Raw genomic sequence first — 15971 nt, 5'->3', positions numbered from 1 at the left:
CTCCTTAAGACCTTTCTGTTCACTCTTTCTGGATAACTTTTCTCTATCTTTTATCTCATATGTCCCTCCAGCAAGCGCCAAGAAACCTCCGGGTGTTAGTGCGCTCAAAAAGTGTCATTTAACATAACATAACGCCAGGTGGCGGATGCGGGCTCTGCAGTGGGACCTGAAGTTTCACTGGGCCCAGCATCAGGGCAACCTGTCCGACCACGTCCTGATCTCGGAGGTCACTGCGAGACAGCTGCAGTGGTGGCTCACGGACCGGGATTGGGTCAGCGGCAGATCCCTCTCCCGTCCCCAACCTGAGCACGTAGTTGTAACGGATGCGTCCCTCCAAGGCTGGGGAGGCCACATGGGAGAGGCGGAGATCAGAGGCATCTGGTCTCCGGCGGAGGCCCGGCTCCACATCAACCTTTTGGAGCTGCGGGCGATTCGTCTAGCACTGAAGCATTCCTCCCCTCTGTCCGGGGGAGTGTAGTGCAGGTGTTCACGGACAACACCACCGCCATGTGGTACTGCAACAAACAGGGTGGGGTGGGGTCGTGGACCCTTTGCCAGGAGGCTCTGCGCCTCTGGCAGTGGCTGGCACGCCAGGGCATGTCCCTGGTGGCTCAACCATGGCAGGTTCTCTGAATACCAGGGCGGACGAGCTCAGCCGTCGGTGCATGATGGATCACGAATGGCGTCTGAACTCGGACGTGGCGCAAGGCCTCTTTCAGCGATGGGGAGAGCCTTGGTTAGATCTATTCGCCACCGAAGAGAACGCGCAATGTCATCAGTTCTGCGCGTTGGAATTTCCAAGACGGCACTCACTCGGAGACGCTTTTCGTCGCGAGTGGAGTTGCAGTCTATTGTACGCCTTTCCACCTATACCACTTCTGCCCAGAGTGCAGAAGAAGATCAAGCTCGACCGGGCCCAAGTCATCCTTGTGGCTCCGGACTGGGCACGAAGGTACTGGTATCCAGAGCTACTCAGTATGTCAGTCGATCCTCCGGTTCGTCTGCCTCTTCAGGAGGACCTTCTGTCGCAGCAGCAGGGGATGGTCCTCCACCCGAACCTGTCCAGTCTCCACCTCCATGCTTGGAGATTGAGCGGCAACAGTTGAGACCATTTGACTTGCCTCCTGAAGTCTGTAATGTCCTTCTGGCAGCCAGGCGTCCCTCCACAAAGTCGGTATACGCCTGCAGGTGGTACAGATTTGTGGCATGGTGCACAGCAAAGGCTGTGGATCCTCTCAATGCCCCTCTTTCTGAGGTTCTTCTCTTCCTTCTTTCTCTTGCCCAGCAGGGCTCTGCTCTGGGCACTATCAAGGGCTACCTTTCTGCCCTTTCAGCCTTTCTAAGGCTGCCTGATCAACCTTCTTTGTTCAAGTCCCCTATTGTAAATTGCTTTCTGAAGGGCATCACACACACATTCCCTCCTGTTCCGTTTGTGATGCCTCAGTGGGACTTGAACCTTGTTCTTACATTTCTGATGTGCGCTTCCTTTGAGCCACTTCACAACTGTCCTCTCCGCCTTCTAACTCTGAAGACTGCTTTCCTGGTTGCCATCACCTCTGCCAGGAGAGTGAGTGAGCTCCAGGCCCTTTCTTGTACTCCTCCTTTCCTTTCTGTCCATCCGGACAAGGTTGTGTTGCGTACTAAGCCATCTTTCCTGCCCAAGGTTGTCACAGCTTTCCACATCGGGCAGTCCATCACCTTGCCAACCTTCTTCCCGCCCCTACACCCCTCTAAAGAGGAAGAGCGGCTCCACCGTCTGGACCCAAAACGTGCGCTCTCATTCTATTTGGATCGCACACGCCAGTTCCGGGTGGATGACCAACTCTTTGTTGGTTACGTGGGCGCTAGGAAGGGGAAAGCGGTGCAAAAGAGGACCATCTCCCGGTGGATCATCTTGTGTATCCAGGCCTGTTACTCCTTGGCTAAAAAGGAGCCCCCTGTTGGATTGCGGGCTCATTCCACCCGAGCCACGGCGACTACAACTGCCGTGGGCCGGGGAGTGCCCTTACAAGACATCTGTCAGGCAGCTACATGGGCCTCGCTGCACACGTTTGCAAGACACTACTGCCTGGACAGCCAAGTCCGGAGGGATGGCTTCTTTGGCCGTTCTGTCCTCCAGGACTTTCTGGTGTGATTATTGGTTCGCAGACCCACCACCGGGGTTGGTATTGCTGGGGTATCTATTCTAAGGTAAGGAATCTATCACTAACGTGTCTCTTTCAGATGCACAAGTTACTACTTGTGTAACGATATATCTGTAAGAGACATTAGTTAGTGATAGATTCCTTACCGACCCACCCATCCTCCCGTTCTGCGAACCGATATCTTGGGTTAGGGTTATCCCCTTTCAGGGCCCTAGTTTCAATGGCACCAGTGTTGGTTTTTAACATGGCTCAGCGCTTCTGGCGCGGAAAAGCTGGGTCTAAGAACTAACGTCAGCACGTGGAGGCGGCGTCTAAGTACTCCGGCGACGTCATTACGGCGCCCACGACGCCGACGACGGATGCGGAGCCGCAGACAATGCCTACCGACGCGCAAGGGTACTGCTACGCAAAAAAAATCCGGATCCAGTCTGACGCCTGGGGATATTCTAAGGTAAGGAATCTATCACTAACTAATGTCTCTTACAGATATATCGTTACACAAGTAGTAACTTGTGCTCTAGGTCCCTAAACACCAGAGCTCTCAAGGGGTAGGTGTGGAGGGCAGCTTAGGCTTATTCAGGAGGTTGTAAAGCAATTGCATTTACCACTATAATCAGTCAGTAAGCTTTTGACACAAGAAAGAACCACACCAGGTGTGTAAGAACATGCTTTATATTAATTACTACACACTAGACACTAATTTGGCATGTGTCCTTCCGAGCGATATCAATTACACTAGAAATACTTTAGAAATATCATAGAAAAACGCATAGGGCCCAACCAGGGTGCCCAATCATATTCTAAAATAGTAGGATATGAGGTAAGTACTAAAACGGGACTAGTACCCAAGGATGAGGACTCCAGGGGAAACACAGAACTACTGAAGGTGAGTAGCCAGGGACCCTAAGGCGCCTGGATGCAGAGTGGTTACACAGGGTCAAAAGGCCATAGGATAACACAGGCTAAGGTGCGGTTGGAATTTTGTGGTGGTGGAACCCCTCTTAGATGCCAGTGGAGGTTAGTGGAAGATAAGCTGCTACAGGGTCTCGTGGACCAGGCCGTTGGAACCAGTATGTGGAATCAGGTCTAGAGTACCCTGAAAGCAGAGGGGACAGAGTCCAAACCATCTGGAGGTGACCAGGAGGAACAGGAGCACAATATCAGCTCTGGTTGGAGGTTCTTGCTATAACATGGTGAGGATGAAGCAGCAGATGTGGAGCCCAGATGATGATGCAAGAGCACAGGATCCTTCCACAAGCTGTTCCACACTGGTTGGTGAGTCAGGAAGGACAGTGGCCGCAAGACCATCAGCTGATACCAAACATGGCCCAATTTGGGGCAGCCATTATGTAGTTAGACATCTCGACATGCCAGTGTCCACAACATTCTTTAGAATGGCTGCACCTCACTAGAGAATGGAGTCCGGAGTTTTTAGGGCTACCTCTGCTCATGGAGGGGTACCCACACACTTAGAACCAAGCACCATCCCTTGGATTGAAGGGCCTTACTTATAGGTTAAAAGTGTAGTAACTGGGATATAAGGGAAACCTTATATCCTAAGTGAAAAGGTGCAAGCACCATGTCACGTAAACTGCAATGGCAGCTCTGCAAAAACAGTTTGCAAGGGCTCCCTTGAGTGGCATGATACATGCTGCAGCCCATGGGAGACCCCTGGTGTACCAATGCCCTGGGTACCTCAGTAACATATACTAGGGACTTATAATGGTATCCCAGTATGCCAATTGTGAGGTGTACAAAGTATTTAACATGGAATTTAGAGGAGAGAGAGCACTGCCACTGGGGTTCTGGCTAGCAGGATCTCAATGAACTACAGTCAAAACACACTTTCACCAGTGTTCCCACTAACGTGCACTGCTGCACGCTTGCGCACCTTTAAGGCACCGAGCGCAGTGTCTGCTGTGAAGCGCGCACACGTTCTCGCCGCCGCCCGCTTTTAAAGCGTGAGCGGCAAAAAACTGCAATTTACCAGTTGCCTGAGGCCTTTGTGATATTCTGTTAATGACAGCGCCCGTTATGCACTGCAGTTAACAGGAATACTTTCACAAATGCCCTCAATCAACCCGCAGCCTCTCTCTATTCATAAAAGACACGCATCAAGTCCAAAAGCACAAGGTGTGCTTTACACATCATGCTTTTGGACTTGCTTCATTTCGTTTCTAAATAGAGCGCGGCTGGGTGTCGATTGTAGCCCATAGTGAAAGGATTCCTGTTAATTGCAGCACTGTCATGTGCTGCAATTAACATAACACATGGCGCCGATTATGATTTAATTGGGGACATTATCACCTCCCCACACATGCGGCTGTGAATCTGCACTGAAGTCGGAGCACTGTTTCACTGAAAGTAAAGTTTAATCTCAGAGTAAAAACGACCCTTGCTAGAGAGTATTTACTTCTTTTCCGGATCTGCGAGTCCGATTCCTCTAGGTGCCAAATATCACATATCCTATGCGATGCTCTGTATAAACATTCCATGATGTGCCATCTTGCATATCATGCAAACACCACATCAGTGCATTTAAAAATTACATTTGTAGAATAATAAATATGATGAAAACATTGTTGTCACATGATAACCATAAACTGAGGAGTTGCAAAAAGTGCTCTATCACCAACTTACAATAAAATGTAACTCAAAGAAATATCAAAAGACGAGCATCATCATATTAAAGGTTCTAGTCAACATCAGGAGTTGGACCATAGCAGCTTATGGTGCTTTTCTGCTCAGATTGTGCCTCCAATCCCACATTGATTTTTAAATTCTTTGCAATTTGAAAAAAACAATTAGTTCTCGAAGTTAACTTTTCAAAACCATTCAACCTATTACATTTATTTCTCTAACCTGTGAATGTGGTCCATGTTCTCTTTTTCCTCATCCCCATCACGATACTCCTTTTCCTGAAACCAGATTCGCTTCTTTATCCAGCCCACTCATCCAAGGTCACCAAATCTTTAAAGCAAGTCTGCCTGTTCCCACATTCTCTCTATGTACAAGATACCTTGTATCATTTGAATGGACAGCAGGAGAGGAGGATATTTATGGTGAGTGTGGGAGGGGTTTTGAGGATTAACCTCATTTGCCTAAGAGCCAGGGTATCTGGGAGAAAAAGTATTTCAAGGGGGAAGAATTTCACATCTCCTTGGTGAAATTTCTAGAGCCTTATAACACCCTTTCTGTGGATGCAGGTTCAGTCGGAACAGAGGTCCTAGTCCTCGCTCTGCCTTTCAAAGGAACTGTAAATATGCATGGCTTATTTGGCTTTGCCCGGCAGGGTGGGAAAGGCGTTTGTCAGATGATCGGAAGGGGTGAGGCAATAGTTTATGGTTCAATGGTTTTCAAGAGGTCTCCTTGATGAGATGAAAGCATGAAAGGGAAGCTTGGCAATAATCAAACTTAAAGCAAGGTGTGACTCCTAGAAAGAATGACTAGAAAATAACATACAGAAACACACATATGAAAAGGCCCTCATGAGGCTTGAACTCATGACCCCTGGTTTACAAGACAAGTGCTCTGCCACTAAGCTATAAGGTCAGTCTGCCAGCAGTATGTAAATCGCAACAATTACTGCGGTATGAAGATATCTATGATTTTGAGACTCTGTATGGAAACGCAGTTGCATAAAAATGTCTACATGCGTGCACAAATTGAAGAGCATGCTTAAGGCACTTTTCTTGGAAGTAGGAAAAACTCCATTTGTATATGACAACATAAGAGTATTCACATTTATGACCATATCGATAGCTCTAGTTAGTATGTCTGCAATCAGTGACAGATGGAGAAACCACTTATTAGAAGGGATCTGTCTCTTTGGGGCAGACATTTGTGAACAGTCATACACTTGAGACGGCTGAAACTTTAGGAGTAAGAGCTGCTTTCTTATCATTATATATATCCAAACTGGTTAGAAGGCCAGGAGTGAGAGAAAGGCAATCCTCTGGACACTCCGTGAAATATCTAATTTCTATTAAGCACAAAATACTTCACTTTATTTGCCATAATTGCCAAAATGCAACAATCAGATGCGCCCTTCTAGTGGATTATGGCTGTGTCTTGAAAGAGAGTGTAATTGTACTACGAGAAATGCCGACCTTCAAAAGAGAGTCTGATGGCTTTCCGACGAAGGTGGGATTCGAACCCACAAGTGCAGAGCACAATGGACTAGCAGTCCATCGCCTTAACCAGTCGGCCATCTCATCTGCCCTACACCACCATCTTAAACCTTTCTTCACAAGAGCTACTGAAGTGTCACTATACGGTACCTAAAAAAGAAAAAACAGCTGAGGCAAGATGTCACATTCCACGTCTTCCCCCAATTAGGGATCTACATTTCATTTTTGGGGACATTCTTACTATGTGCTAATTACAAATAATCATAAGATTCCCCTAGACTGAGTCAGAACTGGCAAAATATAATTTTATTGGGGTTTCATTGGACAGAGTATATGTTATAGAACAATCATCGAACCACCTTCTTTCAAGAATTATAGGCCCCACTAGAACATCTTTATTGTCAGCTGAAATGTTAACGCTAAAAGACACGCCCAGCCATCCTTGACCTAAGTCTCTTAACAGAGCATTAAAACCCCTCAACATGGAGAAGAACTTGAATGAAACTATTTAATATTTGCTCTTTAGGGGGATATACTAGCCAATCAGATGAAAGTTAAATCCAAGGATTTCCAATGACCTGCAGAGACGAGATACTCATGGATCATCCTGAATTCATGTAGGTTTTGCTGCTGCATGACTCCTTCTCAATGGAACTGACAATCATGTTCATCAGGGTTTTTTACCTGTGGTTGCATTCCACTTAAGCTACAAATCACCAACACCATTAGTGATTGCTAGTGCTGCAACTATAAAAGGAGAAACCAGCTAAACCCAATATGGCCTCTCTCCGTAGTGGCAAATTGGCAAGACATCAGAGACTGTTAGAGCACAATTCAAGAACTGCATTTAGTAGGACCTTTAGAATCAGTACAGTAGTACTACTCTCATACTACAAAATGCAATTCACAAACCTATGTGTGGAGACCTCTACTACTTCTCTGTATTATGTGCTCAGATCTCCATCCAAGGAGGTATGCATTTAAGGTAAAATAACATCTATTCAGACCAACACATTGCCACCGCATGTAGTACTCTGGTCATATTTTTGGTTAAATATGCTAGAGGTTGCAAACAAGTCAACCTTGATACCTCTGTACTTATATATTATTATTGCAAAAAGAACAATTGATGGACAGAATACAGAACAATGTCATACATTCACCCCAGTACAGAGATCTGGGCCTAATCCTTCGTTTTTCTGCTCCCTATGCCATTCCAGTTTGAACCCAGCCATATGCAAATCAGTCTTGATTTGCATATGACCAAGTCTAAACTGGGGTGGCATGTTGAGCAAAAGAATGATGGATTTAACCCAGATCTCTTGAATGGAGGTGAATGTTTTGATTTGTTCAGCATTCCGTCCATCAATTGTATGATTTTGTACTGCCGGTGTATTCAACTGTGTAGCCTTGGCCCGTGTCATGTACTTGCATGTAACTTGCATGATCGAGGTAACTATTAGCGGTTATACCACGTGTCTCTTGGACCTTTTTCAAGTGCTTGCCGTTCTTTTTACCCAGCATCCCCCCCACCCCCACTACCTGCCATGGGCGGCAATCTGAGTGATAGCCCCAGGCGCCAGAGGCTCTAGCTACGCCACTACATTTGTGAAAGTATTCCTGTTAACTGCAGCGCTTAACGGGCGCAGTCATTAACAGGAATCCTTTCACAATCAATTTTGGAAAATGGTTGTAGAGCTGTTGTGCATGCTAAGGACACGTTTTCATCTTTCCGCACATTCTCTGTACTGGCACACACAAAAGGCGACCTGAATTCGCTGATTGCATCAGCTAGCACCAGGATATGTTTTTGTAAGTAAATACAAGCCGTAAGGCAGTCATTTACAGAAATTGCTTTGTCATCTCCGTAAAGGCTTAGTCGGTTTGCCATTAGACAGGTTATCAAATTACACTGGCATGGAAACAGTCCCGTCAAATTGAAATACTACGGGCAGTTTCCCTTCACGTGATATATATTCTATTTGTACTGCATCGTTTTCTCTTGAAATGTATTTCATCTCTTGGTAACAGAGTACTTAAGGAACATGTTGTATATTTATTTGTAAAACACGGTATATCACAGTAACCAATTTTTGAGGTAAAGCTCATCGTACTCAAAGAGAGCGGTATTTGTCATATTTCAAGAAATTCTAGTAATTATTTTGAAAGAAGATGCATCAGTTTTTATCAAAAATGTAACAAAAGTAGACCAGGGTGAAACTTTATTGAGACCAGCCAATATTTCTGAAGTTTTTTCATCCAACACTGTGCAAAATTTACTAAAGTTTTCAAAATGTTTAGGTAAATTATGCATTCAAGGAGAAATCACTTGTGCTGCTCTCGCTGGTCTCTCACATAATTTTTTTATGCTAGATAAGCCCTCGAGTGAAAAAGTAATGAGTAATACCTAGGAGTATATTTTTGAAGGCGTTTTGGGTCCCGTTTGCACCACACAACATGGTGCATGGTTTCTACCCCGCATTTAGAAAAGAAATGCAGCAAGTTTTTTTATAGTGCAAACTCAACCCAAAAGTGTTGGAGTGCTTTACATGATTTATTAATATATATTTTTTTGTATGCATGGGGAGATTAATTGATTTGCCCAGAATCACAGGATGTTAGGCTGACCCGAGACTGAAAACCCATCTCCAAAATCGACAGCTCGAGCATTAAGCCACAACCCCAACCACAAGAGCGGAAGCATTTTCACATTTATATAGAACTTGATGCAAAAAACAACCATTGACATAGCCAATAGTCTTGGCTTCTTGTAGGTGTAATGTTAGATGTATTATATATCTGGATGCAATGCAACATATCAGTAGGGTGGAACACTATTCGATGCACATATTTTTAGCTTAATTGCTTTTAAGCCACACCCTTAATTGCATCGGTTACGCCCCTTTGAAAGATCCCCGAGTATTTTCATCCCACTCAAAGCCCTGGTCTACATGCACAGTCAGGTTCTTGGTGCACATAGCCTTGGCTGCAGCAGCGCACATAGATCTTACTCAGCCGCACACAGAGGAAAATAATCAGAAGGAACATTGACTTCCACCATTTAAAAAGTAGGGATATCTATCCCAGAAATATCCTACTTTCCTACACAATAACCCCCCCCCCCGCACCCAACAAAAGAAGATAAGACTCACCTTGCCCAGTTGAGTCTTCATTTTTTAAGTGGAAATATCTGGAAAGTCCATCTGCATTGGCATGTTTACTCCCAGGTCTATGTTCCACTGAGAAAACCAACAATGTAGGGAGATGGACCGCCTCAAAAGTTTGGGGTTTTCACCCTTCATCTGTTTTAGCCATAAGAGAGGCTTATGGTCTGTCTGAACAAGGAAGTGAGTGCCACACAGGTATGGCCTCTACTTTTTCATGGCCCTGACCAGAGCAAAGGCCTTCCTCTTAATAGCTTACCTTAATTCCTCTCTTGGAGTCAACCGTCTGCTGATAAAAGCTACTGTTGATCCTTGCCTTCTTAATTAACTTGTGATAACTCTGCTGATATTCCTATCTCAGAAGCATCTGTCTGGACAATACATTGTTTTGGAATAGTCAGGTCTCTGCAGAATGGGAGCTGAGCAAAGCCCTTCTTCATAGCATCAAATGCTTCTTGGCTGCTACCTGTCCAATTCACCTTCTTGTCAATACCAGGACCCCCTGGTACTGATATAAGTTCCCAGAGCAGAGAAAATACAATTATTGAAGAACAATTCTCTAGGTCTATTAATTATATAAGACCTTGTTATACAAGCGTAATGTTTATAGACTCAGTGTACAATAATGTTCAATAAAAAATCATTTTATTCATACAAAATTGTTTAAAATAACTATTACAGGTGCTGTTGTACTTTTTAGAAAGACATATATGAGACAGTAACATCACAATATAACCAACAGAAATCACAATAATGAATACATACAACAAACGGGGGGCGTGGCCAGCCAGCCCTCAGACCCCGAAGGTTCCTGCAACTTATCCTCCTGAGGTGATTCCTGCATCCGTGCTGTGCGGTAACGGTGTGGGGGGGCAGCAGGGAGCCTGCGGGGCTCGATACTTTCCAGTTTGGTCCTGCTGTTGCCATTGATCGAGGACCGGCTGTACCAGTGCAGCCCCGATGGGGGCCCGACGACCGTTGACAAGGCCTATGGCGCAGCTGGAGCATTCCTGACGGAGCCCGATGCTGCCCTAGTCCTTGGTGCCCAATGAGACTAACTGGGCGGCGCCCCCTGGGGGATCGAATGGCCCCGTAATCCTGAGCTGCTGGCGTCCGCAGATGGGTGCTGGGAGACATGGCCCGGGAGGGCGGGCGCAGGACGGCGGCGGTGCACCGCTGGCGGGGCCTGGGCCTGCGGCCTAGACGGGCTGCTGAGGGCGCTGCGAGGGAGTTCCGGGGACCAGACTCAGAAAGCGGGACGGTGTTGGCAGAGGACACGGCGGCCCCCGAGACCTGTTGAAGACTGGGCCCCGCATTGCCTGAAGCCTGAGACCTGCTGAGAATTGCAGCTCCGTTTTGACTGCAACGCGCCTGGTGCCTCACGGTGAGGAGCGGGACCCGGGGCGGACGAGGAGGGGCCTGCCGAGGCCCTGAGACACTGGGGAGGTGTCCCGGTTGGCATCCTGCTGCGCCTGCAGACAGCCATGGTGGAGCCAAGAGGCCGATTGCTGCAGACTGGAGGGTGTGGAGCTGTGGCCTAGAGTGACGGCGGCAACGAGTAGAAGTGGTGAGCTTGGGGACAAGAGGCGCGGCCACTACACTGCCCAGCTGGGATGCAATCCGAGCCCTGAATTTGGCCTAGTTTGGAGCAGAGACGCGGCCTACGAGTGTTGCCGGTGCTAATGGGTGACAAGGCTGGGACTGCGCTGTGAGGCCAAGCCGGCGGCGGAGAGGAAATCTGGCGGATGGCCCCCTGAGTTGGAATTGGATGCGGGCACCAGTGGCTGCCATGAAAATGAGGCGCTGCGCTGCGCCTGGTGTGACGATCGAAGGGGCAACCCACTAGTGCAAGCGACTGTGACTCTGTGGTGTGGATCTTCCCTGGAGGCGCTAGGGCGAGGCCTGCCAGTGTGGATTTACTGGCTGTGTCCTGGCATATCGGGGCCTGGGCGCCATCTTGGAGGCAGCGCCATTTTAAATAACACTGAGGCTGGAGCGACATATCCCCCGGTGCAAAGACCTGCGCTGCATATAAAGGGGGCGCTGAGTGGTCGAAGAGGTCCTGGGCGTGCTGGCCTCCTCTCTGCAAAAACAACAGTTGATGGACAGAATGCAGAACAATGTCATACATTCACCACAGTACAGAGATCTGGGCCTAAATCCATCGTTTTTTTGCTCACCACACCAACCCAGTTCAGACATGGCCATATGCAAATCAGCCTTTACCCTGTGCCTCATGGGAACAGTGCAGCCCGAATTGCCAAGCCATGTCTTCCCTGGACCGGAAACAAGCATCCTCGGACTGGTTTCTGGCTATCAGCCGTCAGCAGCCAGGATAGCTTGACTCCAGGAGTGTGGAAAGCATGGGACTCACGTCTGAGCATTCCCGTCCCATTCGGTGTGACAAATGCAAAAACAGCAGTTGATGGACAGAATGCAGAACAATGTCATACATTCACCCCAGTACAGAGATCTGGGCCTTAATCCATCTTTTTTTTGCTCACCACACCAACCCAGTTCAGACATGGCCATATGCAAATCAGCCTTGACCCTGTGCCTCATGGGAACAGTCCAGCCCGAATTCGCAAGCCATGTCTTTCCTGGACCGGAATCAAGCATCCTAGGACCGGTTTCTGGCTATCAGCCGTCATCAGCCAGGATAGCTTGACTCCAGTAGTGTGGAGAGCACGGGACTCACGTCTGAGCATACTCGTCCCACTCGGGGTGACAAATGCAAAAACAACAGTTGATGGACAGAATGCAGAACAATGTCATACATTCATCCCAGTACAGAGATCTGGGCCTAAATCCATCGTTTTTTTTGCTCACCACACCAACTCAGTTCAGACATGGCCATATGCAAATCAGCCTTGACCCTGTGCCTCTGCGGCATTGAAGCGCACACTGACTGGGGACCCCAGTGGGGAATTGAATAGCTCTTGTTGACGAGGTGACACAAGAGGGTTGACACCCAGAGACGGCGGAGAAATCAAATAACCCCTGTGCTGTGCGAGGAAGAGGAGCTACCACCTGCGCCGCTCCCATACTTGGCCCTAACAACACGTGGTGCGACCCTTGGCAACGACGGAGTCCGCCCCGGGGAGGGTGCCTTCCCGTCTGCTGTTAGAGCTGCCGTGGGACTGGTGCAGTGACTCCCTCCTCGGTGTTTGAGAGGAGGCCTGGCAACGGAGAGTCTGTGGCTGGCTGCGCATGTCTGCCTCAACGAACTTCTGCAGATGCCCACAGCGCAACAGTTGGCGATGGGCCAGCTAAGGGACAAATCGCAAAATAGGCAGCAGAAGGCTGATGGTCTTGGCACTCCCCTTGGGCATCAGAGTGGTAACATGGAGCCCCCGGCGGTGACCCTCACGGCTAAGATGGTCTCTGTGCTGGCGGCGGTGGAGCGCATCGGCACCACCCTGGAGCAAACTAAAGTGTCGCTCGAGGCCCGGATTGATAAAGTCACGTCCAATTTCACTCTCCTCCATGCCGATCATCGTAAGCTGGTGGAGTCGGTTGCCATGCAGAACCAGTCGCTCCAAGAGATCCAGCCCGTGGTGCAAAACCACACTTCAGCGCTTCAAGACATGATAGACCGGATTCACATGCTTGAAGACCGCATAGAGGATGCGGAAGGACGCTCTCGGCACAAAAAATGTCCAGGTGGTAGGCCTTCCAGAAGGAGAGGAAGAGAAAAACCTAGAGCAGCTATTGAGAACTGGTTGCGCGAGCTACTGCCTCGGGGGTGCTGTCACCACACTTTGCGGTGGAGAGGGCGCACAGAGTGCCAGCGCAGAAGCCACGGCCGGGGGCTTGGACTCGCCCGTTTCTCTTCAAACTCCTTATCTATCAAGATTGCGATGTGGTGCTCCGTGAAACCAGGAGCCTGGGCGATCTAACGGTGGGAAATAGATGTGTGATGTTCTTCCCAGACTATACAGCAGCGGTACATAGACGGAGGAGCACCTACATTTATTTATTTATTTTTGTAATTTATTGAGCGCGGCGAATACCCGTGGGCGTCTCGGCGCTATGATTCCATTAATTCCCTCATCGCTCATAGCAGGCTGTATTGGACTACTGATCGAATAACCAGGTTTTTAATAGTTTTCGAAATTGCATAAGTGAAGGAGAGGTCTTGATGCAGAGTGGCAAGGAATTCCAAAGCTTTGAAGCCGCAACCAGGAAGCGACGGTCTCCCCAAGATACTGTCTTGGATCGAGGGACCACTAGATGGTTCAGAGTGGTTGATCGAAGCAGTCTGGTTGGTTTATAGGGTGTCAGCTTTGCCTTAAAAAATTGGGGAGCCTGGTCATGTAATGCTTTGTAAACTATGCATAAAGATTTAAATTTTATTCGGTTGCGGATCGTTAGCCAATGATAGTTTTTAAGGGTGTCAGATACTGAGGAAAATTTAGGTGTTCCTGAGAGGAGCCGTGCTGCAGCATTCTGCAATGACTGAAGCTTGTTTATTATCCTGGTTTGGGCATTTAAAAATAGCCCGTTGCAGTAGTCAAGGGAAGTTAACACTAATGAACTGATTAGTGTTTTTGCAGCAGTAACTGGAAGAAATGGGAGAATTTTCCTAATCAGCCTTAATTTATGGTGGAGTGTTGCCGCTACCTTGTTTGCATGTGCCATGAAATTTAAGTCCACATCGAAAGTTACTCCTAGGTTCCTAACCTTGAGTGCTGGCTTCGGAGGCTCACCCATTCCCGGTGGCCACCAAGTTGATGACCAGTCTGGTCTGAGGGGTCCGAAAATTAGCACTTCCGTCTTATCGGAATTTAGCTTAAGACAGTTAGATGCCATCCACTCGCTGATTGCGAGCATTCCGCGCCGAAATCGGTCAGCCACCTCTGGTCCGTTATCTTTAATACCCAAAACCAGCTGGGTATCATCTGCATAGGAGGTTACGCTCATCCCATATGCCTTGATGACATTGGCAAGGTCCGACACATAGATGTTAAAAAGTGTCGGACTTAGGGATGAGCCTTGAGGAACCCCACATGGTAATGACAGATTGATAGATTGATAAGGGCCAATGGTGACTGCCTGTGATCTGTCGGCTAGGAATGAGGCAATCAATTTGCTCGCCGATTGGTGGATGCCCATCTTTTCGACACGGTCGATAAGAGTGTTGTGGTCGACCGTGTCGAAAGCCGCCGACAGATCCAGCATGACCAGGACAGCTGTCCCACCGAGATCTCGGATGGTTCTTATGTCATCCGCAGCCTTGATTAAGGCGGTTTCGGTGCCATGGTGTCTTCGGAAGCCGAATTGTGAGTCATCCAGTAGGTGGTGTGTCTCGATGTAGTCAACCAGCTGTTGATTCATGGCCTTTTCGACCACTTTGGCTAAGAAAGGTAGGCTTGCGATTGGTCTATAGTTCTTTGGGTCGGTCTTGTCCCAGCTAGCTTTCTTCAACAGAGGCTTCACAATCGTGTTTTTTAAGGAATCGGGGAAGATTCCGGAGCCTAGAATGGTGTTACAGACTGAAGTGATCATCGGGATGAGGGTATTCATCACTGGTGGGAGAACCGAGAATGGACACGGATCCAATATGGATCCAGTCTTAATAGAAGAGACTATTTTTTTAGTTTGGTCCATGGTCAGTGGTTTAAAACTCGTAAATTCATTGTCCTGTACAGGCTTAGGGGAGGGCGAGTTTGGGGGGTTTGAAGAAAAAGCCTGATAGATATCATTGACTTTGGAGTAAAAGAATTTAGCCAATTCATCACAGAAGGATTGAGAGGCAGGCGGTGAAACACCAACTGAGGGAGCTGGAGCTGCCCTATTCCTTGTTGTTCCCCTCCCGCCTTTGTGTGGTCTTGAAGGAGGGTGCCCGCTTTTTTGATGACCCATCAGACATTTGGGACTGGCTGGAAGAGACGGACAATGGAAGGGAACACGACCTGCAGGCCCGGAGGATGGCAGCTGGCAGGAATAGAGATTGAGGCAGTGCAGGCGGAGGTGGGCCCGCCGGGGCACGGGCCTCGGCCCAGTTGCGCCCAGCGTGGAGAAGATGAGAGTGGAACGGCAGGAAGCGCTTGAGGCAGTGTCGACCCTTGGAGCAGCGAACAATACTATCCGCCTAGAGACGGAGGCATGCAGTGACCTGGGAACGAGTGGTTCATCGTCCCCATCCACTGTGTTCTCTGAATACTTGAACATTCCAGAAGTGACACCTCAACGGCTGACCAGCTCATGTGATTGAATGGTGAAATGCGACATCCCTGCAAGGCCCATGTCCCTGAGTACACTGCACATTGTATCTGTTTAATATGTCTATGCGCACGCTGTTGAAATGTGTTCTGTGCCGAGTGCTTTTTCTCTGCCATCTGATGCAATGCAGTTGAATACCTGAGGCTTGACTTGCTGGCCAGAGGGTAGGAGGCGCCGCGTAGACACTACACTCGGGGGCTTTCGCAGCTGTGGTCCGCACCGAACCTACACGATTGATCAACCTGTGCTTCACTACACACCTCTTGAGAGCTCGGGAGGTCTGCGATAGGTGCGAAGTGTAGATTAGT

The 15971-nt window shown here is 48.3% G+C and overlaps 1 protein-coding gene and 1 non-coding gene across 7 annotated transcripts in view; one reads left to right on the top strand and one right to left on the bottom strand.

The window, feature by feature from the left end:
* The window catches only part of DNAH17 (dynein axonemal heavy chain 17), a 12633448-nt gene that overhangs the window by 10999148 nt on the left and 1618329 nt on the right, over positions 1-15971 (top strand). The gene's annotated exons all lie outside the window — the stretch shown is intronic.
* Positions 6280-6361, bottom strand: TRNAS-GCU (transfer RNA serine (anticodon GCU)). The gene has a single exon. It is a non-coding gene; the product is annotated as a tRNA-Ser (tRNA).

The sequence above is a fragment of the Lissotriton helveticus genome, chromosome 7 (genome assembly GCF_964261635.1).
Source record: "Lissotriton helveticus chromosome 7, aLisHel1.1, whole genome shotgun sequence".
NCBI lineage: Eukaryota > Metazoa > Chordata > Amphibia > Caudata > Salamandridae > Lissotriton > Lissotriton helveticus.
This window is presented reverse-complemented; position numbering and strand designations above follow the sequence as displayed.